The sequence below is a fragment of the Anomaloglossus baeobatrachus genome, chromosome 1, assembly GCF_048569485.1.
Source record: "Anomaloglossus baeobatrachus isolate aAnoBae1 chromosome 1, aAnoBae1.hap1, whole genome shotgun sequence".
Lineage (NCBI taxonomy): Eukaryota > Metazoa > Chordata > Amphibia > Anura > Aromobatidae > Anomaloglossus > Anomaloglossus baeobatrachus.
This window is the reverse complement of record NC_134353.1, coordinates 959334582-959361013: the sequence shown is the minus strand read 5'-3', so window position 1 is coordinate 959361013 and position 26432 is coordinate 959334582. Positions and strand designations below refer to the sequence as shown.

At 54.2% G+C, this 26432-nt stretch overlaps 2 protein-coding genes across 3 annotated transcripts in view; both read right to left on the bottom strand.

Moving 5' to 3' along the window:
* Window positions 1-18784, bottom strand: part of LOC142257712 (uncharacterized) — a 171447-nt gene extending 152663 nt beyond the window's left edge. For both annotated transcript variants that reach the window (XM_075329855.1, XM_075329874.1), the window contains exon 1: window positions 18560-18784. The gene's annotated coding sequence lies outside the window, so the exon portion shown is untranslated. The remainder of the gene's footprint in view (window positions 1-18559) is intronic.
* Window positions 1-26432, bottom strand: part of LOC142261724 (uncharacterized) — a 54828-nt gene that overhangs the window by 15479 nt on the left and 12917 nt on the right. The gene's annotated exons all lie outside the window — the stretch shown is intronic.

Sequence of the window (26432 nt, the reverse complement as noted above, 5' to 3'; positions counted from 1 at the left end):
GTGCGAGGTGTGTCGCTCTTTCCCCCCATGTGTAGTGCAGAGTCTGTCGCTCTCTCTCCCCCCACGTGTAGTGCGGGGTCTGTTGCTCTCTCTCCCCCACGTGTAGTGCAAGGTCTGTCTCTCTCCCCCCCCACGTGTAGTGCGGCGTCTGTCGCTCTCTCTCCCCCACGTGTAGTGCGGGGTTTGTCGCTCCCCCCCACGTGTAGTGCGGTGTCTGTCGCACTCTCTCCCCCCACGTCTAGTGCGGTGTCTGTCGCACTCTCTCCCCCCACGTCTAGTGCGGTGTCTGTCGCACTCTCTCCCTCATGAGTAGTGCGGAGTCTGTCGCTCTCTCCCCCACGTGTAGTGCGGAGTCTGTTGCTCTCTCTCCCCCACGTGTAGTGCAAGGTCTGTCGCCCCCCCCCCCCCACATGTAGTGCGGGGTCTGTCGCTCTCCCCCCACGTGTAGTGCAGGGTCTGTCGCTCTTCCCCCCCCACGTGTAGGGCGGGGTCTGTCGCTCTCTCCCCCCACGTGTAGTGCGGGGTCTGTCGCTCTCTCTCCCCCCCACGTGTAGTGCGGTGTCTGTCGCTCTCTCTCCCTCATGGGTAGTGCGGTGTCTGTCGCTCTCTCTCCCCCATGGGTAGTGCGGGGTCTGTCGCTCTCTCTCCCCCATGTGTGTCGCGGGCGGGGAGGAGGACGCTGCGCTCACCACGCTCGGGTCCGGCACTGCTGATGCTTCGCTTGCTGCTCGGTGGCTCGAGTGGTGGGCCGGATCCCGGGGACTCGAGCGGCGCTCCTCGCCCGTGAGTGAAAAGGGGAATGGTTTTGGGGATTTATTGTCCGTGACGCCACCCACGGTTGTGGTGAGGTTGTGACACCACCGCTGCTCTGGACGGGGATCCCGGGAGCGATGACAGGGAGCAGCGTAGTTGTTGTTTTCCCCTCCGTGGGTAGGGGGTTGGTGGGCCCGGTAAGGGAGGGATGTGGCAGGTGGGTTACGGGACCTGGCTAGGTGCAGGGTCGCAGGGGCGCAGTGGTACTCACTCAGCCAATGACGAATGCAAAGTCCTTGGTAAAACACACGGCTGGATGGACGGGTCCCACTGACTGCTGCGGTGGTTTCTGCTAGTAGGTAGGTTGATGGTAACTGTCTTTCCCTGCATCTTTAGTATGTTCTTGGTACTGATGGCTTCCCACCGTTAACCCGCTCCCCAGCTTAGATGGATGCTGAGGGAGCCCCTTTTGCCCGCAGGCTCTGGCCCTGGGAACTGTAGCCTTGGCGGTGACTGTATTTCCCTTCACGGTGTGAGCTGTTGCCTTCTATCGGGGCTTGACTGCTGGGAAACCCAGGAGGTTCACTTCGCTAACGGATTTGAGCGGTTTTACGGCGACTCCAAGCCTGGTCGGGGTCCGTAGGCCCTGTCGAACGGTGCTGGCTTCTCTTCGTTCCCTGGTCCGGTACCGGAGGGCCACCGCCCGTCCTTGGTCCTTACGGTTCACTCCAATTGGCCTCTCCTGCAGACTGTCACCACCGTCTGCCAACCTTGCTGTATGTGCCCGGGCCACATACCCGGACATGGTCAGTCTGCTCCTCTACTACTTCACTCTTTCACCCTCAAAACTGATCTGACTTTCCTTTTCCCGCCTCCAGGACTGTGAACTCCTCGGCGGGTGGGGCCAAACGCCTGGCTCCACCCCCTGGTGTGGACATCAGCCCCTGGAGGGAGGCAACAAGGGTTTTTGTCTGACTTCAGTGTGCCTAGCCGGGGTGTGGGGTGTGTTGTTGTAGTACCTGTGACGACCTGGCTTGTCCAGGGCGCCACATTCCCCCTTAGTAAAATGCAGACCGTCCGCGGGCTGCCCGTCCATCACCGGTTTTATTTTTCTTAACTGTAAAAGAGTAAAACATGTGTAACAACAAGCATTTTTCATCAATCATCCCACAACGGGAGGCACATTCTTAAACGTTACTTAACGGTTGTCTATTTTTATTAAAACGGTTACGGCTTCCGCTCTTCTCCCACCCAAACAACCTGGCCCTGATGCTGCCCCTAAGAAGTGGGCAACACCCCTTGACCCCAGTCCTGAACCAAGTTGCCCGAGCGGGTACGGTCTCTTTCAGGGGACCCGCGTCCATGGGGACCCCTGAACCCCCGGAGGATCGCCACTGGTTACGGCAGTGGCGGGCCTGGGCCATCCCTTTCCTCCAGGCCCATCTGTTATGATCCGGAACCATGGAAGACCACCACAAATCATTGGCAAAAGGTGACAAGAGCATTGGCAACTAATCTGGCCGCCATCCCCTTACTAACCATCACAACTAGAAGTAGCCGAGGGGTGAACTAACATCCTGTGCACCGCGAACCCAGCCGGAGAACTAACTATCCTAAAGGTAGGAAAGATGAATAACTCTCTGCCTCAGAAACTAGACAAGAATAGCAAGCCCCCCACATTCAAAGACTGCGGTGATATAGGAAAAACACAACACACAGGTAGATGACAGGATTAGCAAAATGTGAGGCCCCCGCTGACTAAAATAGGAAAGGACAGGAAAGGGACTGATGGTGGCCAGAGAAAAACCCTGCAAAATACCAACTTCCTGATAGTACAAAAAGGCCCTCAGATCACTAGATCTGAACTCCGTCCTATACCAGGTGCCCTTGTCATACCAATGAACAGAAAACAAGAATCATAACAAAGTCAACAAGCCACAAACACATGGACCCAAAGGAGCTATACTCCACACAGAACTGCAGGGAGTTCCCTAACAATCCACTGAGGGGAAAAATCCCTACAAGCAAATAACCTGAAACCAACCACAGCAAATGACAAACCCAGATAAACAAAAGAACCAGACAATAAATAAAGAGCAAGCACTTATCTGGGGAGGATGTGGTGTAGAGCAGGATAAAGCAGGCTGGAGATACAAAGAACAACTGACATCCGGCAACAGCCTGCAATCAGACCAGGATTAAATAAGCAGAGAGTTAGCAAAGGAAACACCCACTGCACAACACACCTGGTCCAAGTCCAAACTATTCCTGGCCACCAGAGGGAGCCTCCCAGCAGCCAAAACATAACTAACATTCACAACAGTGCCCCCCCCCTTGAGGAGGGGTCACCGAACCCTCACCCACGCCACCGGATCGCTCGGGATGAGCATGATGGAAGGCGCGAACCAACCTGTCCGCATGAATGTCAGAAGCCACAACCCAAGAGTTATCCTCCTGCCCATAACCCTTCCATTTCACAAGGTACTGAAGCTGACGCCTACTGCGACGGGAATCCAGAATTTTTTCGACCTCATACTCCAGATTCCCTTGTACCAAAACAGGGTCAGGAGGCGCTGCTGCAGGAACTGCTGGCTCCACATGTTTCTTCAACAAGGACTTATGGAAGACATTATGAATCTTAAATGACGCAGGCAGAGTCAAACGGAAAGATACAGGGATAATAATCTCCGAAATCTTATAAGGTCCAATAAATCTGGGCTTAAAATTTAGGAGATGGAACTCTCATAGGAATATTTTTAGAGGACAACCACACCATGTCCCCTACTTTAAACCGGGGACCAACAGTCCGACGCCGGTTGGCAAACTTTTGGGCAGTTTCTTGGGACCGAAACAATTTATCCACTACCTGCCCCCATATCTGCTGCATTCTGTTGACCACCGAATCCACCCCCAGACAGTCAGATGCCTCAAGCTGCCCTGAGAGGAATCTAGGGTGATACCCAAAATTGCAGAAAAAGGGGGACACCAACGTGGTAGAGCTAGCTCTATTGTTAAGGGCAAATTCAGCCAAAGGCAAAAACGAAACCCAGTCATCCTGATCCGCAGAAACAAAACCCCGTAAATAGGTCTCCAGGGTCTGGTTAGCCCTGTCAGTCTGACCGTTGGTCTGAGGATGAAACGCCGAGGAGAAAGACAGCTGAACACCCAATTTGGTGCAAAAAATCCTCCAAAACCTGGATACAAACTGCACCCCTCTGTCAGAAACAATGTTTTCGGGAATACCATGCAAACGAACAACATGTTGGAAAAACAAAGGCACCAACTCTGATGAAGACGGCAACTTATATAGGGGAACCAAGTGGACCATCTTGGAGAATCTATGAACAAAAAGATAAGGTGACAGATGGAAAATCAATGCAAGATAGAGGGCCACTCAAAATAGCAATGAATAAATATAGAGAACTGAGTTTTATATGGCCAAGCATAATTCCAGAAGGAAAATTAATAACTAGTACACCCATATAGATAAACAGGTATTTATTACAAAATTCCACATACAAAGCAGGGGTACTGTTAATAAAAAACAGGTTATCAAATATAAGAAGGTGAAGGGTTAAAGAACAATCAGAGATCACCCTTCCAAGGGCCCGGACAGCGTTAATCAAGTATTCTGCATAGGTGAATGTACCGCACACCCCAAAGGGAAAAGTCACATTGTATGGCCTACCAATTATGTCTAGAGGCACAGGGAAAAGCCCATGGGTTGTGCAGGGGTTAGAGCAACAGCTTACCCATATCAGGTTCCTATGCAGTAGCCGTGTCCAGGGTCCAGTAAAGAGGGGGAGAAATGCCCCGACGCGTTTCGCTTAGTTGCTTCCTCGGGGGGCGGTGTACTAGTTATTAATTTTCCTTCTGGAATTATGCTTGGCCATATAAAACTCAGTTCTCTATATTTATTCATCTTGGAGAATCTGTCACAGATCACCCAAATCACAGTCATTTTCTGAGAGACGGGAAGCTCTGAAATAAAATCCATAGAGATGTGCGTCCAAGGTTTCTTCGGTACAGGCAAAGGCAATAATAGCCCACTAGAACGTGAACAACAGGGCTTGGACCTAGAACAAACTACACATGACTGCACAAAACGACGGACATCTCGGGACAGAGAAGGCCACCAAAAAGAGCGTCTCACAAGATCCCGAGTACCAAAAATGCCAGGATGACCCGCCAAAACAGAGCAATGAACCTCAGAGACAACTCGGTCTCTCCATTGGTCTGGGACAAACAGTTTCCCTGTAGGATATCTCTCAGGTTTATCCCCCTGAAATTCCGCCAGTGCCAACCGCAGATCAGGCGAAATAGCCGAGAAAACTACACCATCATTCAGGATAGTAGACGGTTCGACAACCTCCAAAGAGTCCGCGCAGAAACTCCTGGAAAGGGCATCGGCCTTAAAGGGAACCTGTCATCAGAAATTTCGCCCAAAAGCTAAAAGATTCCCCCTCTGCAGCTCCTGGGCTGCATTCTAGGAAGGTCCCTGTTATTATTGTGCCCCATGTGAGACCAAAATAAAGCCTTTATAAAGTTCTACCTTTTTGTATGCAGCTTCTGTAAATCCGTCACGGGGGCGGGCTCTCTGCCGTCCGTTATTCTTTGTCATGTGATAGGGGCGTGTTCGAAATACTATCACATGACAAAGGGACGTCATTCCTGGAAGCAGCCCATACAGTCTAGCATTTACACTGAGCACAGTGTGAATGCTGGAGAGGTTTGCGCGCTCAAGAGATTATGGCCGGGTACTTGCTGATAACAGTCACAGTCCCGTCCATAATCACTTGCCTGCGCACACGTCGCCAGCGATCACACTGCTCAGTCCTGTGAGACTGGCACTGGGCATGCGTGGGGATGGCTGGAGCAGTGGGCGGTGCATCAGATATGGAAAGGAGCGATGGGGGCGGCATACAGGACCAGGGGGCAGAATAACGGACGGCAGAGAGCCCGCCCCCGTGACGGATTTACAGAAGCTGCATACAAAAAGGTAGAACTTTATAAAGGCTTTATTTTGGTCTCACATGGGGCACAATAATAACAGGGACCTTCCTAGAATGCAGCCCAGGAGCTGCAGAGGGGGAATCTTTTAGCTTTTGGGCGAAATTTCTGATGACAGGTTCCCTTTAACATTCTTGGTGCCCGGCAAAAAAGAGACCACAAAATTAAACCGGGTAAAAAAACAAAGCCCACCTGGCCTGCCGAGGATTCAACCTCTTGGCCGATTCCAGATAGATGAGATTCTTGTGGTCCGTAAGCACCACAACTTGATGCCTAGCCCCCTCCAACCAATGCCTCCACTCTTCAAATGCCCACTTCATAGCCAATAATTCCCGGTTCCCCACATCATAATTCCGTTCAGAAGGAGCAAACTTCGAGAGAAAAAGGCACAGGGCTTACGTTTACCCGAAGTAGCGTCTCGTTGAGACAGAACAGCACCTGCTCCGATCTCTGAGGCATCGATCTCAACTTGAAATGGGCGAGACACATCAGGTTGCTGCAGAACTGGGGCAGAAGTGAATCGCCTTTTAAGCTCCTGGAAGGCCACAATTGCCTCAGGGGTCCAATGCTCAGCATCAGCTCCCTTCTGTGTCACATCTGTCAGAGGTTTGACAATGGCAGAAAAATTGGCTAGAAATTTACGGTAAAAATTAGCAAACCCCAAAAACCGCTGCAGGGATTTTAGAGAAGTCGGTTGCACCCAGTCGTAAATAGCCTGAACCTTAACCGGGTCCATTTCGATAGCGGAGGGAGACAGGATGAAGCCCAAAAAGGAAATCCTTTGCACCCCAAAGAGGCACTTTGACCCCTTAACGTACAGTGCATTATCCTTAAGTATCTGAAAAACATCCCATACTTGCCCAACATGAGAGTCCCAATCATCAGAAAAAATCAAGATGTCATCCAAATACACAATCAAAAATTTACCAATAAGGTCCCAAAAAATATCATTCATGAAGGCCTGGAAGACGGAGGGTGCATTAGTGAGCCCAAAAGGCATCACTAGGTACTCAAAATGCCCCTCAGGAGTATTAAAAGCCGTCTTCCATTCATCACCCTCCTTAATACGGATGAGATTATACGCACCCTTGAGATCCAGTTTCGTAAACCATTTGGCTCTCTTCACTCTAGAGAACCGATCAGACATCAGAGGCAAAGGGTACTGATATTTGACCGTAATTTTATTAAGACGACGGTAATCAATGCAAGGCCTCAACGAACCATCTTTCTTAGCAACAAAGAAGAAGCCGGCACCCAAAGGAGAAGATGAGGGCCGAATGTGCCCCTTCTCCAATGATTCCCTGATGTATGACCGCATGGCATCATGTTCGGGCACAGACAAGTTGAAAATCCGCCCCTTGGGAAATTTACAACCGGGCACCAACTCAATGGCACTGTCACAGTCCCGGTGTGGGGGCAGAGAATCAGATTCCTGGTCATTAAATACATCCCAGAAATCAGACAAGAAGGCCGAAACATCAACTGCCTGAGCAGACGTGGATGACACAGAAAGGTCCTGATGCACACCTTGACAACCCCAACTAGCTACCGACAAAGATCTCCAGTCAAGAACCGGATTATGGGTCTGCAACCACGGAAATCCCAGTACCAAGGTATCTTGTAGATTATGCAATACTAAAAATGTACAAGTTTCCTGATGCGCTGGTGCAGCTCTCATAGGCACCTGGGTCCAAAATTGGGGTTTATGTTCTGCCAAAGGGGTAGCATCAATGCCCCTTAAATGAATAGGAGTTTGCAAAGGAACCATGGGGAAACCACAATCCCTAGCAAACCCAAAATCCATCAAATTGAGCGCTGCCCCTGAGTCCACAAAGGCAAATGCAGAAAAGGAAGACAATGAGCAAATCAATGTGACAGACAAAAGAAACTTTGGTTGCAAAGAACCCACAGTAACAGAAGTAGCCAATCTCCTTTCACGTTTATGGCAGACAGATGTTATGAGAAGCGTCTCCACAATAGAAGCACAGTCTATTCTTCCGTCTGAACCCCTGCCGACTAGCATTAGAAAGGACCCTATCACACTCCATAGGCTCCAAAGGCTGTTCCACATGCACAAAACCAGCAGGTATCTTCCTGCGCTCACGTAAACGCTTATCAATCACAATGGCCAAGGTCATAGTGGCATCAAAACCAGAAGGGACGGGAAATCCTACCATTACATCCTTCACAGCATCGGCAATACCCTTCCGAAAAAGAGCCGCAAGTGTCGCGGGCGGGGAGGAGGGTGTCAGCACACCGCGCTCACCCCTTCTGCTCGGGTCCGGCAGTTGCTCCTGGTGGCTCGAGCTGCGGGCCGGATCCCGGGGTGTCTCGAGCGACACTCCTCGCCCGTGAGTGAAAGGGGGGGGTGTTTGTTGGGGTTATAGTTCGTGACGCCACCCACGGTTGTGGTGATGGCACCACCGCTGCTCAGTGTGGGGGTCCCGGGGATGGTGATGGGAGCAGCCAGGTGTTGTGTTGCCCCTCCGTGGGTAGGGGTTGGTGATCCCGTGGCCCGGTGAAGAGATGTTAAGTGTAGGGCCTGGAGGGCGCAGGGACGCGGGGGCAGCGCTGTGCCTTGCGGCACTGTGGTACTCACTCAGCCTGAGACACGGACACAGTTTGTACGGTAAACCAACGGCTGGTAGGACGGTCCCACAGACGGCTGCACCTGCACTCCCGGTAGGTGACGGTGACGTCTCTCTTCCTTGCACCTGTGTTGTCTGATGGTATCGGTGGATTCCCTCCGGTTACCCGCTCCCCGACTGCAATCTGGGCCGGAGGAGCTCTACACTTTGCCCGCAGGCGCTGGCCCTGGGGAAACTGGTGCCTTGGCGGTGGCGGTGTCTCCCCGGTAATGGTCGGGCTGTTGCCGTCAATCGGGACTTTGTTGCTGGGGGATCTACGTCCCCTTCACTGACGGATTCGGCAAATTGGGCGACTCCTAGCCTTGCCGGGGTCCGAGAGGCCCCTGCCCTGGTGCTGACTGTCCTTCGGAACACTGCTCCAGACCACCGGGCACACAGCCAACGGGGTCCTTCCAGGAACTTCCGAACCGTCCCACTCCGGACAGTCACCGCCGTCGCTGACCTTGCTGTTCTAGCCCTACACACAGCTGGGCTCTCAGGCTTTGCACTCTCTCTGCGCTGTCTCCACTTCTTGCTTTTCTCCTCTTTCACTTCTCTTACTTTCACTTCTCTGTTGTTTACTCCTTTCTAGCCCTCAGCTCGACTTCACTCTTCCCCTGCCCGGGGCTATCTGCTGTTCACTCAAGCCCTGCCTGGGCTACTCTGCCTGGTTACTTCCTGCCTCCAGAGTTGTGAGCTCCTTGGTGGGCGGAGCCAACCGCCTGGCCCACCCCCTGGTGTGCATCAACAGCCTACTGGAGGAAGGCAACAAGGATTTTTGGGTTAGCTGATGTGCCTACCTGGAGTGTGGGGTGTGGTGGTGTTGTTACTCGTGTCCCCTGGCTTGCCCAGGGCGACACACAAGCGCATCATCATTCCATTTGGTAAGGACCGCCCACTTTCGAAATTTCTGACAAAACGTTTCTGCAGAATCCAAACCCTGAATTAAGGACAACAAGACCTTTTCTGCTTGGTCCACAATATTGGGTTCGTCATATAATAAACCCAAGGCCTGAAAAAAGGAGTCCACATCACTGAGAATCGGATCATCAGACGCTAAAGAGAAGGCCCAGTCCTGAAGGTCACCACGCAGCAAGGAGATGACAATCTTAACCTGCTGTACGGGATTCCCTGAGGACTTAGGGCGCAGGTCATAAAATAATTTACAATTATTTTTGAAGCTCAAAAATCTCGACCTATCTCCTGAAAAAAATTCAGGAACAGGAATCTTAGGCTCTGCAAGGGGAGTCTGTGCAAGATAAGACTCTATACGACGAACCTTAGCATCAAGATGAGCAACACGCTCATCTAATTCATCCATGCTAGAAAAAAAGAAATCTTCCACAGAACCCAAAGAAAAAGAGGAAAAACACCAAAAAAAAAAAAATTTTCTCAGCAGATTTTTTTTTTCTTCTTCTTAAGAGTACCCTTTAAATTTGTGGGCCGGATGTACTGTTATGATCCGGAACCATGGAAGACCACCACAAATCATTGGCAAAAGGTGACAAGAGCATTTTCAACTAATCTGGCCGCCATCCCCTTACTAACCATCACAACTAGAAGTAGCCGAGGGGTGAACTAACATCCTGTGCACCGCGAACCCAGCCGGAGAACTAACTATCCTAAAGGTAGGAAAGATGAATAACTCTCTGCCTCAGAAACTAGACAAGAATAGCAAGCCCCCCACATTCAAAGACTGCGGTGATATAGGAAAAACACAACACACAGGTAGATGACAGGATTAGCAAAATGTGAGGCCCCAGCTGACTAAAATAGGAAAGGACAGGAAAGGGACTGATGGTGGCCAGAGAAAAACCCTGCAAAATACCAACTTCCTGATAGTACAAAAAGGCCCTCAGATCACTAGATCTGAACTCCGTCCTATACCAGGTGCCCTTGTCATACCAATGAACAGAAAACAAGAATCATAACAAAGTCAACAAGCCACAAACACATGGACCCAAAGGAGTTATACTCCACACAGGACTGCAGGGAGTTCCCCAACAATCCACTGAGGGTGAAAATCCCTACAAGCAAATAACCTGAAACCAACCACAGCAAATGACAAACCCAGATAAGCAAAAGAACCAGACAATAAATAAAGAGCAAGCACTTATCTGGGGAGGATGTGGTGTAGAGCAGGATAAAGCAGGCTGGAGATACAAAGAACTACTGACATCCGGCAACAGCCTGCAATCAGACCAGGATTAAATAAGCAGAGAGTTAGCAAAGGAAACACCCACTGCACAACACACCTGGTCCAAGTCCAAACCATTCCTGGCCACCAGAGGGAGCCTCCCAGCAGCCAAAACATAACTAACATTCACAACACCCATCCTCCAAATCTGCCTCTCCGGAGGCGGTAACGGTATAAGCCAGACATTTTTATTTACATGCCACAAGTTTGTGGTTGCCCTGCAAGTTCTCGGGCTTGTCCGTAGCAGTTCCTACGCAAACGGTTGCAGAAAGTCCCTACGGGGACTAGTTGCCGGCAACAGCCGGTTCAATCACGGTGCCAATCAGGTAACTTCTTCGGTTGATTCATTCTTTGCTTATCATTCAAACTTTTAAACTGGTAGTCCCAACGGGGACAACTTGCAGCGGGGCTCCGCTGCCATCACTGCTCATTCTCGTCCTCCTCCCCCGGCCCTGGGTGGAAGATCACGGGCACCAGCCCCTCCAGCGCATAGCAGGCGCGACGAGGAAGGGCTGCCTGGTATCCGCTGTTTCCGCTCCGGGGGCTGTAAGTGGCCTCCATGCCATACAGGGAGACGACTCCTTCGTCCTCCTCCGAAACCGGCTCTGTGTCAGGCCCGGAGTCACTATCATCCGTCCCTGCGCCAGGCGGGTTGCCGCCAGCTGCCGCAGTCTCCGGGCTCGCCACTCTTTCGGCTACCGCTACGAGGGGGTGTGTGCCAGATGGATCAGCAGCAGCGGGACGCACGGGCAGGGAAGACGGAGGCGGCATGGGGGCCAGAGGTAGACCGGGTCCCTCAGACGCAGCGGCCGGTCCCTCGGGGACACAGGGGCGTGGGTCACTCACCAGCTCCTCCATCATGGCCTCCATTCCGTACACCCGGGCGACCGCAGCTACCTTCTCCACCTCCTCGGCCCACTGCTCCATCAGGAGACATATCTGACTCCGGTAGCACCGGCAGATCCCCGCCGATCGGGCCCGGAGCCATTCCGCTGTTCCGGGCACCGGTTCCGTAACCTCTGCGTAGTTGGACGGGGCAGACATGTTGGTAGCGGTATTTTCCAGGAACCAGAAGATCGCTGCAGAGTCCCGGCGTCCCTGCTTTTATAGCCACGAGCTACATGCGGCCAGGCGCCATCCGTCCCCCTTAGTCTTTTTCCGGCTCCTCCTCTACAGGGGCGAGGTTTCGGCTTTCGCGCCTCCACTGCTCGAGGAGACGCTCGAGCGGGGACTTTTTGCGCCCAAAATGGCGGCTTTGCAAAATTTTCGGCCGGACACCTCTGGCGGTCACAAGGCGCACCTCTACCAGACGGCAGAGCGGTAAGATCCTGTTAGTGACACCAAGTTGTCGCGGGCGGGGAGGAGGACGCTGCGCTCACCACGCTCGGGTCCGGCACTGCTGCTGCTTCGCTTGCTGCTCTGTGGCTCGAGCGGTGGGCCGGATCCCGGGGACTCGAGCGGCGCTCCTCGCCCGTGAGTGAAAAGGGGAATGGTTTTGGGGATTTATTGTCCGTGACGCCACCCACGGTTGTGGTGAGGTTGTGACACCACCGCTGCTCTGGACAGGGATCCAGGGAGCGATGACAGGGAGCAGCGTAGTTGTTGTTTTCCCTCCGTGGGTAGGGGGTTGGTTGTCCCGGGGCCCAGGGAGGGAGGGATGTGGCAGGTGGGTTACGGGACCTGGCGAGGTGCAGGGTCGCAGGGGCAGCGCGGTGCCGCACGGCGCAGTGGTACTCACTCAGCCAATGACGAATGCAAAGTCCTTGGTAAAACACACGGCTGGATGGACGGGTCCCACTGACGGCTGCGGTGGTTTCTGCTCCCGGTAGGTTCATGGTAACTGTCTTTCCCTGCACCTTTAGTATGTTTTTGGTAGTGATGGCTTCCCACCGGTAACCCGCTCCCCAGCTTAGATGGATGCTGAGAGAGCCCCTTTTGCCCGCAGGCTCTGGCCCTGGGAACTGTAGCCTTGGCGGTGACTGTATTTACCTTCACGGTGTGAGCTGTTGCCTTCTATCGGGTCTTGACTGCTGGGAAACCCAGGAGGTTCCCTTCGCTAACGGATTTGACCGGTTTTACGGCGACTCCAAGCCTGGTCGGGGTCCGTAGGCCCTGCCGAACGGTGCTGGCTTCTCTTCGTTCCCCGGTCTGGTACCGGCGGGCCACCGCCCGTCCCCGGTCCTTACGGTTCACTCCAATCGGCCTCTCCTGCAGATGGTCACCACCGTCTGCCAACCTTGCTGTATGTGCCCGGGCCACGTACCCGGACACGGTCAGTCTGCTCCTCTACTACTTCACTCTTTCACCCTCAAGACTGATCTGACTTTCTTTTTCCCGCCTCCAGGACTGTGAACTCCTCGGTGGGTGGGGCCAACCACCTGGCTCCACCCCCTGGTGTGGACATCAGCCCCTGGAGGGAGGCAACAAAGGTTTTTGTCTGACTTCGGTGTGCCTAGCCGGGGTGTGGGGTGTGTTGTTGTAGTACCTGTGACGACCTGGCTTGTCCAGGGCGCTACATGTGTAGTGCGGGGTCTGTCGCTGTCTCTCCACCATGTGTAGTCTGGGGTCTGTCGCTCTCTCTCTCCACCATGTGTAGTGCGGGATCTGTTGCTCTCTCTCCCTCATGTGTAGTGCGGGCTCTGTCGCTCTCTCTCCCCCCCTATGTGTAGTGCGGGCTCTGTCGTTCTCTCTCCCCCCCCATGTGTAGTGCGGGCTCTGTCGATCTCTCTCTCCCCCATGTGTAGTGCGGGGTCTGTCGCTCTCTCCCTCATGTGTAGTGCGGGGTCTGTCGCTCTCTCTCCCTCATGTGTAGTGCGGGGTCTGTCGCTCTCTCTCCCCCATGTGTAGTGCAGGGTCTGTCGATCTCCCTCTCCACCATGTGTAGTGCGGGGTCTGTCGCTCTCTCTCCCTCATGTGTAGTGCGGGATCTGTCGCTCTCTCTCCCTCATGTGTAGTGCGGGGTCTGTCGCTCTCTCTCCCTCATGTGTAGTGCGGGGTCTGTCGCTCCCCCCTACGTGTAGAGCGGGGTCTGTCGCTCTCCCCCCCCCACGTGTAGTGCGGGGTCTGTCGCTCTCTCCCCCCCACGTGTAGTGCGGGGTCTGTCTCTCCCCCCCCCCACGTGTAGTGCGGGGTCTGTCGCTCTTCCCCTCATGTGTAGTGCGGGGTCTGTCACTCTCTCTCCTCCATGTGTAGTGCAGGGTCTGTCGCTCTCTCTCCCCCATGTGTAGTGCGGGGTCTGTCGCTCTCTCTCCCTCATGTGTAGTGCGGGGTCTGTCGCTCCCCCCTACGTGTAGAGCGGGGTCTGTCGCTCTCTCCCCCCCACGTGTAGAGCAGGGTCTGTTGCTCTCTCCCCCCCACGTGTAGTGCGGGGTCTGTCGCTCTCCCCCCATGTGTAGTGCGGGGTCTGTCGCTCTCTCTCCACCATGTGTAGTGCGGGGTCTGTCGCTCTCTCTCCCCCATGTGTAGTGCGGGGTCTGTCGCTCTCTCTCCCCCATGTGTAGTGCGGGGTCTGTCGCTCTCTCTCCCCCATGTGTAGTGCGGGGTCTGTCGCTCTCTCTCCCCCATGTGTAGTGCGGGGTCTGTCGCTCTCTCTCCCCCATGTGTAGTGCAGGGTTTGTCGCTCTCTCCCTCATGTATAGTGCGGGGTCTGTCGCACTCTCTCCTCCATGTGTAGTGCGGGGTCTGTCGCTCTCTTTCCCCCCAATGTGTAGTGTCGGGTCTGTCGCTCTCTCTCTCCCCCATGTGTAGTGCAGGGTCTATTGCTGCACCCATTGTGGGAGCTTATGGCGGAGAGAGTATCCTAGTGAGGAGGAGAAAATGCCGAAAGCCATGAAACTGGTGACTGCGAGTAAATGTTTTGTTAAGAAATCCCCGATGTGTCACAATTCCTGCACAGCAGCTTCAAAGTGACAAAGTATGAAGTGAGAGCCGCACACCCCTCACAGGTCACACACACTCCGGAACCCCTCAGTGATGGCCGCACACCCCTCACAGGTCACAAACACTCCGGAACCTCTCAGTGATGGCCGCGCACTCCCCACAGGTCACACACACTCCGAAACCCCTCAGTGATGGCCGCGCACCCCTCACAGGTCACACACACTCCGAAACCCCTCAGTGATGGCCGCGCACCCCCCACAGGTCACACACACTCTGGAAACCCTCAGTGATGGCCGCGCTCCCCTCACAGGTCACACACATTCTGGAACCCCTCAGTGATGGCCGCTCACCCCTCACAGGTCACACACATTCTGGAACCCCTCAGTGATGGCCGCTCACCCCTCACAGGTCACACACACTCCGGAACCCCTCAGTGATGGCTGCGCACCCCTCACAGGTCACACACACTTCGGAACCCCTCAGTGATGGCCGCGCACCCCCCACAGGTCACACACACTCCGGAACCCCTCAGTGATGGCCACGCTCCCCTCACAGGTCACACACACTCCGGAACCCCTCAGTGATGGCCGCGCTGCCCTCACAGGTCACACACACTCCGGGACCCGTCAGTGATGGACGCAGCACCCGAGCGGCCCGGCGCCCCCTTCCTGTTCAAAGCCAGTGAGAAACCACCGGGCTACAATAGAGCAGACGAGGCAGAAGACTCACACCGGCTTAATCCAAGGACAAACAACATAACAGGAATAACAGCAGAAGGAAGGACGGCGAGAGCCGGGGACACCGGCTGCGCTCCAGCCATGGCGGGAGTCGGGGACGCAGGCTGCGCTCCAGCCACGGCGGGAGCCGGGGACGCAGGCTGCGCTCCAGCCAGAGCGGGAGCCGGGGACGCAGGCTGCGCTCCAGCCCTCAGTGATGGCCCTCCGCTGGTAACACACTCTCCGGGACCCCTCAGTGATGGCCATGCTGCCCTCACAGGTCGCACACACTCCGGAACCTCTCAGTGATGGCCGCGCACCCCTCACAGGTCACACACACTCCGAAACCCCTGAGTGATGGCCGCGCACCCCCCACAGGTCACACACACTCCAAAACCCCTCAGTGATGGCCGCGCACCCCCCACAGGTCACACACATTCTGGAACCCCTCAGTGATGGCCGCTCACCCCTCACAGGTCACACACACTCCGGAACCCCTCAGTGATGGCTGCGCACCCCTCACAGGTCACACACACTCCCGGACCCCTCAGTGATGGCCGCGCTGCCCTCACAGGTCACACACACTCCGGGACCCGTCAGTGATGGACGCAGCACCCGAGCGGCCCGGCGCCCCCTTCCTGTTCAAAGCCAGTGAGAAACCACCGGGCTACAATAGAGCAGACGAGGCAGAAGACTCACACCGGCTTAATCCAAGGACAAACAACATAACAGGAATAACAGCAGAAGGAAGGACGGCGAGAGCCGGGGACACCGGCTGCGCTCCAGCCATGGCGGGAGTCGGGGACGCAGGCTGCGCTCCAGCCACGGCGGGAGCCGGGGACGCTGGCTGCGCTCCAGCCAGGGCGGGAGCCGGGGACGCTGGCTGCGCTCCAGCCAGGGCGGGAGCCGGGGACGCAGGCTGCGCTCCAGCCCTCAGTGATGGCCCTCCGCTGGTAACACACTCTCCGGGACCCCTCAGTGATGGCCGTGCTGCCCTCACAGGTCACACACACTCCGGAACCTCTCAGTGATGGCCGCGCACTCCCCACAGGTCACACACACGCCGAAACCCGCGAGAAAGAGCGCAACCCCAACAGAAATAACCATCTCTACAGAGTGGCTTGAATCAACAGTATCCCATGCACCGCTCCACACTTGTGCTGGTTGGTGCAGCTCTCCACCAGCTGCAATTTTGTAAAGAATCAAAACAATTCCAAGGCACAGAGAAGCCCCACTCCGTTTATAAATCCGTATTTGTTCCAGCATACAGAAGGAAAAAGTGCAAAAAAAAACCCCAAAAACGTTTCGGCTGACAAAGGCCCTTTTTCAAGCCATAAAAATTACATCTCTACAGACCGCGCTGCTCTACACTGCTAAGGCTGCTTTCACACTATGTTTTTTTACCATGCGACATGAATGTTTTTTTGCTGCAAAAGCGGATCCTGCTTTTACAGCAAAAAAATGTATGCAAACACATGTTTTATTTTGCAGGATCCTGTCACTTTAAGTTTATGGGCGGGCATTGGAGTCATGTGATCGGGAGTGAGGGGAACTGAACGTGAAAGACTGGGAGACGGCTTCTGTCAGCTGTGGAGGCTCATAACCAAGGTAAACATCGGGTAACTTGCTTGGATACCCGATATTTACATTGGTTACGAGCGTCTGCAGCTGCTAGGAGCCGGCTCCCTGCACACGTAACCAAGATAAATATCAGGTAACTAAGACCGCGGTTACCCGATGTTTACCTTGGTTACGAGCATCCTCCGCTCTCAGGCGGGGGAGAGTGGAGAGAGAGGGAGGGGGAGGGAGGGAGGTGGAGAGAGAGAGGGAGGGAGGGAGGTGGAGAGAGAGGGGGAGGGAGGGAGGTGGAGAGAGAGGGGGAGGGAGAGAGGGAGGTGGAGAGAGGGAGTGATCACGCGAGGCTGGTTTCTGTGCATGCTCAGTAGAGCAAGCAGGATCCTGTCTATCAGCATGCCAGCGTTCACCTGCGTTTGCGTGCTGTTTAGTCAGGAATCGGATCCAGCAATTTGCAGCATTGGGACGCAGCTCAAAATCGCTACAAGTAGCATTTTTGAAAAATGTTAAAAAACTGCAAGTCGCTGGATCCTCACTATAACGCACGCAAACGCAGGTGAACGCATGTTGACGCGAGTCCATTGCAAATGCATTGAAATGAAAATGCATTTGCACTGGATCCGTTTTTGCGTTAAAAAACGTTCATGACGGATGTTAAAAAAACGTAGTGTGAAAGCAGCCTAAGGCTGGTTTCACATCAGCGTTATTTTAGCTGCGGCATGAAAGGATTTTTTGCCGCAAAACCGGATCCTTTACAATTGCGTTGTCATTTTAATGCATTTCCAATGGAATTGCGGCAACATCCGGTCACATGCGGTTGTGTGCGTCACACACTGGATCCGTTGATTTGCGGTATTTTATCTTTTGTCAAAAATGCAACTTCCCCCCCTTAGTGTTTTTGTCCTCTGTCATAATACCGCATGTCAATGGATCCGTGATATTGCAGTGTATTTGAATGAGCGCCGGATCCTGCTGTACCGGAAGTCGCCGGATCCTGATACACAGGATCCTGTTGTCTGTATTGAGCATGCCCAGAAAGCAGCCTGGCATGGTCAGTACCGAAATCTCTCTCTCAGACAGAAGACCAGGATCGTGGAGGGGTGAGAGGGAGTAATAAACATGGAGGCCCTAAGTGTGTCTGTGGATTTATTTCAAATAAAGTATGTTTTCTCTGTGTAGTCTTTTTTTTAACCCTTTATTGGAGATTCTTAATGGTTGGGTCAAACGTGGCCTGACATTAAGAATCTCGGGCTTTATATCAGTTAGTAAACAAAGCTGGTATTAACTGTTTATTACCCAGCAGGCCACCCAGTGCCAGGCCCGATGAAGAGTTGGATATAGCGCCAGAAGATGGCACTTCTATGAAAGTGACACTTTCTGGGGCGGCTGCGGACTGCAATTCGCAGTGAGGGGGGCAGAAAGTTTGGCCCACCCTGCGCTGTCGATTCCAATCCCCAGCTGCCTAGTTGTACCTGGCAGGACACAAAAAGTGGGCTAACATACAAAAATATGGCGGAGCCCACGTCATATTTTTTTTTTTTAGTTTTTGGCCAGAAAAAAAAAGGGCTTCGACTTCTGGGTGGTGGAGTTTGATGATGGCCGCGTTGTAGACGAGCTCCCCACAGCATATTGCCCTATAGTCTGCTATCCAGGTCACTAAGGTCGGTGAATCACCGGAAAGCGGGATAAGGTCGGGACAAGGGTCGTGCTGCAGGGACCCAGCTTTCCCGAGATCCGGAGGTACCAGGGGTAAGTCTCACCAGCCAACAGTGGACGCTCAGGGAAGAAGCCTGACTACTCACCCACGCAGAGGCAGTGACGGCTCCACACAAGGCAGGAGGACGGTGACAGCGGGGACGGTGACTCTGTACAAGCCACAGCCAGTGTGAGGAGTGGGAACAGCAGCCGGATAAGGAGGAGCGTCCCTCACACGCGAGCTCCACGAGGCAGGGACACAGCGCTTGTTACACAGGGGAGGCTGAAGAGACATAAAGCAGAGCCACTCAGCTCAGCCATACAGGAGAAGGGGGGGCTGCAGCCGAGGGTCTGTGTCTACATCCAGCACCTCCCCCTGAAGCACAGAGAGCTGACAACCAGGAGCAGCAGCCTCATACAGGACCAGAACCAGGACCAGCACCAGGACCAGCACCAGAACCAGCAGCCTCATACAGGACCAGCACGCCTCATACAGACCCAGCACCAGAACCAGCCCGCCTCATACAGGACCAGCACCAGACCCAACCCGCCTCATACAGGACCAGCAGCCTCATACAGGACCAGCAGCCTCATACAGACCCAGCCCGCCTTAACCAGGACCAGCACCAGGACCAGCAGCCTCATACAGACCCAGCACGCCTCATACAGGACCAGCCCGCCTCATACAGACCCAGCACGCCTCATACAGGACCAGCACGCCTCATACAGACCTAGCCCGCCTCATACAGACCCAGCCCGCCTCATACAGACCCAGCACGCCTCAACCAGGACCAGCACGCCTCATACAGACCTAGCCCGCCTCAACCAGGCCCAGCACGCCTCATACAGGACCAGCACGCCTAATACAGGACCAGCACGCCTCATACAGGCCCAGCACGCCTCATACAGACCCAGCACGCCTCATACAGGACCAGCACGCCTCATACAGACCCAGCACGCCTCAACCAGGACCAGCACGCCTCATACAGGACCAGCACGCCTCATACAGACCCAGCCCGCCTCATACAGGACCAGCCCGCCTCATACAGGACCAGCCCGCCTCATACAGGACCAGCCCGCCTCATACAGGACCAGCCCGCCTCATACAGGACCAGCCCGCCTCATACAGACCCAGCACGCCTCATACAGACCCAGCACGCCTCATACAGGACCAGCACGCCTCATACAGGACCAGCAGCCTCATACAGAACCAGCACGCCTCATACAGACCCAGCCCGCCTCATACAGAACCAGCCCGCCTCATACAGGACCAGCCCGCCTCATACAGGACCAGCCCGCCTCATACAGGACCAGCCCGCCTCATACAGGACCAGCCCGCCTCATACAGGACCAGCCCGCCTCATACAGACCCAGCCTGCCTCATACAGACCCAGCACACCTCATACAGACCCAGCACACCTCATACAGGACCAGCACGCCTCATACAGGACCAGCAGCCTCATACAAAACCAGCACGCCTCATACAGACCCAGCACGCCTCATACAGAACCAGCACGCCTCATACAGGACCAGCAGCCTCATACAGGACCAGCACTGCTCATACAGACCCAGCCCGCCTCATACAGACCCAGCCCGCCTCATACAGGCCCAGCCTGCCTCATACAGACCCAGCCTGCCTCATACAGAACCAGCACGCCTCATACAGACCCAGCACGCCTCATACAGGACCAGCACGCCTCATACAGACCTAGCCCGCCTCATACAGGACCAGCACGCCTCATACAGGACCAGCACGCCTCATACAGGCCCAGCACGCCTCATACAGACCCAGCACGCCTCATACAGGACCAGCACGCCTCATACAGACCTAGCCCGCCTCATACAGGACCAGCACGCCTCATACAGGACCAGCACGCCTCATACAGGCCCAGCACGCCTCATACAGACCCAGCACGCCTCAACCAGGACCAGCACGCCTCATACAGGACCAGCACTGCTCATACAGACCCAGCCCGCCTCATACAGACCCAGCCCGCCTCATACAGACCCAGCACGCCTCATACAGGACCAGCACGCCTCATACAGACCCAGCACGCCTCATACAGACCCAGCACGCCTCATACAGACCCAGCACGCCTCATACAGACCCAGCACGCCTCATACAGACCCAGCAGCCTCATACAGACCCAGCCCGCCTCATACAGACCCAGCACGCCTCATACAGACCCAGCACGCCTCATACAGACCCAGCACGCCTCATACAGACCCAGCACGCCTCATACAGGACCAATAGCCTCATACAGACCCAGCCCGCCTCATACAGACCCAGCCCGCCTCATACAGACCCAGCCCGCCTCATACAGACCCAGCACGCCTCATACAGACCCAGCCCGCCTCATACAGACCCAGCCCGCCTCATACAGACCCAGCCCGCTTCATACAGACCCAGCACGCCTCATACAGACCCAGCACGCCTCATACAGACCCATCACGCCTCATACAGACCCATCACGCCTCATACAGACCCATCACGCCTCATACAGACCCAGCGCGCCTCATACAGACCCAGCACGCCTCATACAGACCCAGCACGCCTCATACAGACCCAGCACGCCTCATACAGACCCAGCGCGCCTCATACAGACCCAGCGCGCCTCATACAGACCCAGCACGCCTCATACAGACCCAGCACGCCTCATACAGACCCAGCCCGCCTCATACAGACCCAGCCCGCCTCATACAGACCCAGCCCGCCTCATACAGGACCAGCCCGCCTCATACAGACCCAGCACGCCTCATACAGACCCAGCACGCCTCATACAGACCCAGCACGCCTCATACAGACCCAGCCCGCCTCATACAGACCCAGCACGCCTCATACAGACCCAGCCCGCCTCATACAGGACCAGCAGCCTCATATCTCCACACGTCCTGAGTGGAAGGGCTGGTCTCCATCTGCGATTAAATAATCTCTGCGATACTCGCCCAGAATGTGGGGTGTCATGCGTATGGTGTGCGGTTTGTTTCTCACCTAGCATTCGTATGACATGTGAGTGTCATGCAAGTGCCGTGCAAGTGGTATGTGAGTCTGTAGATTTTTCATACCAAGGATTCGTGTGACATGCGTATGCCATCCGTATTGTGATATTTTTCTCGTTCCCATAGGGTTGCATGGAGGTGCGAGAGCTGAGTCTCACTGACAATCGCAGAATGCTTCGATTTCACTATAAGGCCCTGTGCGCACTTACCGGATTTTGCCGCGGATTTCCTGCGGTTTTGCTGCAGAAAATGTTCATAACATCTCTGCAGTGAATCACCAGCAAAACCTATGGGGAAAAAAAAATGCTGTGCGCACTGGGCGGAATTTGACAGCTGCATGTTTTGCTGCAGGATTCCCGCAGCAAAAACAATTGCATGTCAATTCTTTTCCGCACGTCGCTGCGGGATTTCACTCCATTGACTGCAATATAATCGTGAAATCCCGCAGGGAATAACGCAGGCAGCAAATTCTGTGCGGTTCACTGCGTTTTCCTGCGTTATTCCCTGCGGTATTTCGCGGTTTACCTGCGGTAATGTACATCGCTGTCTGCGGTTTGCAGGGAAGTGATGTCATTATGACAGGAAGAGGAAGCGGAGCACACACATCACACTCACACAGACACACACAGACACATAGAACACACATAGAAAGCAAACGGAAATATAGAAAAAAAAAACACGTGGGCTCCGCTGTATATTTACCATCCAGCCGAGGTAAGCACACAGCGGCGGCCCGGTATTCTCAGGCTGGGGAGGGCGAGGGGTAGGGTTAATGTCCCCCGCCTCCCTCCCACCTCCCGCAGCCGAGAATATCAGCCGCAGCTGCCCCGGGACTGTCGCATGCATTATGCGGCAGCACCGGCGTGTCCCCGGCTCTTCTTGTTGCCGTGATGCAGTGGCAATCAAGGTAATGTAAGGAGTTAATGGCGGCGGATCACCGCCATTAACTCCAGGCTTGATCATGGCAGCGTCTTTGAGACAGCTGACATGATCAACCCGTAAGTAAAGTGAAAAAACACACCATGAAAAATCCTTTATTTTAAATAAAACACAAATAAGCCTTGTTCACCCTTTTATTAACCCCTCCCGAAACAAAGCTCCGACGTAATCCACAGCTCCGGCGTAATCCACGTCCTCCGATGCTTTCATCCAGCCGCGACTGACACAGACACTGCTGAATACAGCCTCGCAGCGAGACAGCAGTGGTAACCACAGGGCATTTCCCACGTCCGGTAATGTGAACTCACTGCCGACCGTGGGAAATGCAGAGAGTGCTCACAGGGACTCTATCTATCTATCCTTCTATCTATCCCTCTGTCTATCTATCTATTCTTCTATCTATTCTTCTGTCTATTTCTCTATCTATCTCAGAATGAAATGACTTTTTTTTTCAATGTGCTTTATTGCATTGAATGCAATAAAGCACATGTACCAACCCGCATGCGACAAAACCGCGGTAAAACCGCGGCAAACCGCATGCGGTATTTGGGTGCGGTTTGCCGCGTTTTTTTACCGCGGGTGCGGTAATCTTTCAAAGCCTGCGGAATTTTCTTGAGAAAATTCCATTTTCCAGTGCGCACAGGGCCTTAGGCCAGAGTCACACTTGCGAGAGACTCGCACGAGTCTCACATCGCATCACCCGGCGTGGCCACTCACTCTCCTGACAGGAACGTGTCAGCTGCATGTATTTCTATGCAGCTGAGATGCTCCTGTCCGGAGAGCTGCAGGCCATGTCGGGTGATGTGATGCAAGACTCGCACGAGTCTCTCACAAGTGTGACTCTGGCCTGAGTGTGATTCATGTGGAGAAACAACGGTCAGGATGGCATGGTCACATAGATTAACACTGGTGTGAGTGCAATCCGATTTTGCTATTTACGTCCCGCTCATCTCCGCCCCTCCGCTCCTATTGGTAGCCTGCCGTGTGACATCGCAGTGACGCCGCACGACCCGCCCCCTTAGGAAGGAGGCGGTTCGCTGGCCAGTGCGACGTCGCAGGGTGGGTGAGTGCATGTGAAGCTGCCGTAGCGATAATGTTCGCTACGGCAGCAATCGCATGATATCGCACCTGCGACGGGGGTGACTCGCCCACCCCAGGGCTATGGGACACCCTGTGCCGGGCCGGACTAGTCCGGAGGTAGTCAGTGGTGGCTGGGCCCGGCTCCGTGGCCCTGGTGGGTGTCAGTAAAATATGTGGCTTGGTGAATAAAGTTTGTGTTCGTGACGCCACCTGTGGTCTGCGGCTATTAAGCCGCCGCTGCTGTGTGAGGCCTCCGGGGTGATGTTATAGCAGCAATGGTGGTACTGCTCCCCACAGGTGGAGCGGAGCCCCGGGGACACTGTTAGTGCTCGTGGAAGTCTATGAGGTTGTGTGGCTAACACGGTGCAGGGCCGACAGGCAATGAAAGAACCAAGCACAAACAACAGTCTCTTTACCTTTTTCTCTTTACTTTGGAAACAGTCCAGTCCTGGGAGACCGTTACAGGTGGTGATGGGGATCCGGTCGGCCTGGAAGTACTTGGGGTGATCTTTCTGGCCAGCTGAGTATGAGGCCTACTCCTGTACTTTTCTTTGTTATGATAGGACCCTGCTTCTCTGAATCCAGCAATGGCCCTCTTTGCTGCTGGGACTGATGGTCCGTCCCTTTCCCTCTGTAGCAGGCTGCGCAGGCCCTCTCTCTGGTGCTTCTCTGCTGGAGTCCACACCGGGCCTTGATGCCACAGCTGTACTTTTGGGATGTTCTTGGGCCAGGTGCTTGCAGATCTCCTGCCCTTCGGATTCGGCTACCAGGGAGTATGTTTAAGCCCTGGTGGCCACAGACTCCGATGTCCGAGTCTCTCAGCTACTCCTGCTTCTCTGGGCCAAGCTACTCTAGCTCTAGGCCCCAGATTCACAGGACAGCTCACTCTGCGTCTGTTCACTTCTACTGCTCTCTACAGACTGACCACTACTTCCTCCCCCAGATCAGACTTAAGGGGATACTCCCTGGAATCCCAGGTTCAGAGCTCCCCCTGCTGGCCGGAGGGAGAACTGCGTTGGATGTTAAACTTGCTGGCCAATGGACCTCCCAATTACCTCCAGGCTCAGCATTAACCCTTTGGGAGGGCAATGCTGTTGTGGCGACCAGGTCCTGGGGCGCCACACTCCCCCTTAGTTAAATTCAGTACTCCCGGACTGTAGAAACAAAACATAACATGTTACAACATTTCATCCCATTATGGGAGGCGCATTACTTAAACGTTACAAACTTAAACACTACTATAAGAGTCCAGTGTGGCTCCCTGCCGGGTGTCCATTACACTGCTCCATGGGGGACCCGCCGCGATCAAACCCCCAAAGTAGGCTCTGGGCATGCGTCAGAGCATTGATGACCCCACTCTATGCACGCCGGACGGGTATTTCTTCAGTGGTGTTGAGCACACGTGTGCTAACTATGAACAATTTAGGTGTTGACCACCCATAGTCCAGTGGCCCAATTGTCCATTTACTTAATCGCCTAAGACAAAAAAGCATTTTATACACAACATTACAGACATTTCACATAACCATTTACATTCTGTTAGGTATTTTACTTTCTATGTTCTATACCTTGGAGGGGATAATGGTGTAGGGCTCGTTTTCCCACTGATCATCCAATTTATGCGTCCTCCGCTTCTTCTTGAGGACTTGTTCTCCAGGTGCTAAGGGAGTTGCTGGGGCTGTTTGATTGTAATGCTGCTCTTGTCTCGTTCTTGCTTGAGACAGGCTCCTCTCTACACATTCCTGGACCTTACGGTACCGCTGCTGCCGCTCTGTATCCCAATCCTCTATTTCCTGAACCGCCTCAGGTGACACAGTCCCCATCTCAAAGTCTACAGGTAACTTGCCAGGTCTGGCTCGCATCAGGTAAGCAGGGCTGCAGTTGGTCGAATTTACCGGGATATGATTGTACAAGTCTACCAGATCTGGTAACTTTTCTGGCCATTGGTTTCTTTCTTCCAAAGGTAGAGTCTTGAGCATGTCAATAACCACATGGTTCATCTTCTCGCACAATCCATTGGTTTGGGGGTGGTACGGTGTGGTTCTGATTTTCTTACAACCGTACATGTTACAGAACTCTTGGAACACTTCTGCCTCGAATGCAGGACCCTGATCAGTCAGTACCCTTTCAGGGTAACCGTGAGGTCGGCAAAAGTATGCCTGAAATGCTCTCGCTGCTGTTCTGGCTGTCTGGTCCTTCACGGGCACTACTACCAGGAATCGAGAGTAATGGTCCACAATGGTAAGGGCGTACACATAGCCTGACCGGCTTGGTGTTAACTTCACGTGGTCCAGGGCCACCAACTCCAGGGGCTGCTTCGTGACAATTGGCTGTAGGGGAGACCTCTGGCTGGCATCATCTTTCCGCCTCAGGTTACACGGACCACAGTCTCGGCACCACTTCTCGACTGTCTTTCTCATGTGCACCCAGTAGAACCGATCACGGAGTAGGGTCTCCAACTTCTTCCACCCGAAGTGTCCTGCATTATCATGATAAGCTGCTAGGACCATTGGAGCATCCCTCTGTGGAACCACTAATCTGCCGGACGAGTTCATTCGTTCGCCAGTTGACATATCTCTTGCAGAGCTTGCCTTGATAGGTGAACAGTCGTCCCCTCTCCTTCCACAACTGCTGGGCTTCTCCTGGAGCATCTGGGCCAAGACGAGTCTCAGCTTGTGCTAGCTTTTCTTTGACCAATCGCACGGCCGGGTCACCGTTCTGTGTCTCTTCCCAATTGTGGTGGAGTAATGGGTTGACCGAGACCTCGTGCTGGCTCGAGCGCTTCACTCCTACAGCATGCTCACACTGGGAAACACCTTGGTGATGGAAAGCCGGTAACTCTATCTCTTCGAGTTCATCCAGGTCTTCTCCAGACTCGGGTAAGTGAGGCATTCTGGACAGCGCATCAGCATTGTTATTCTTCTTGCCAGCCCGATACTTGATGGTAAAGTCAAAGTTAGA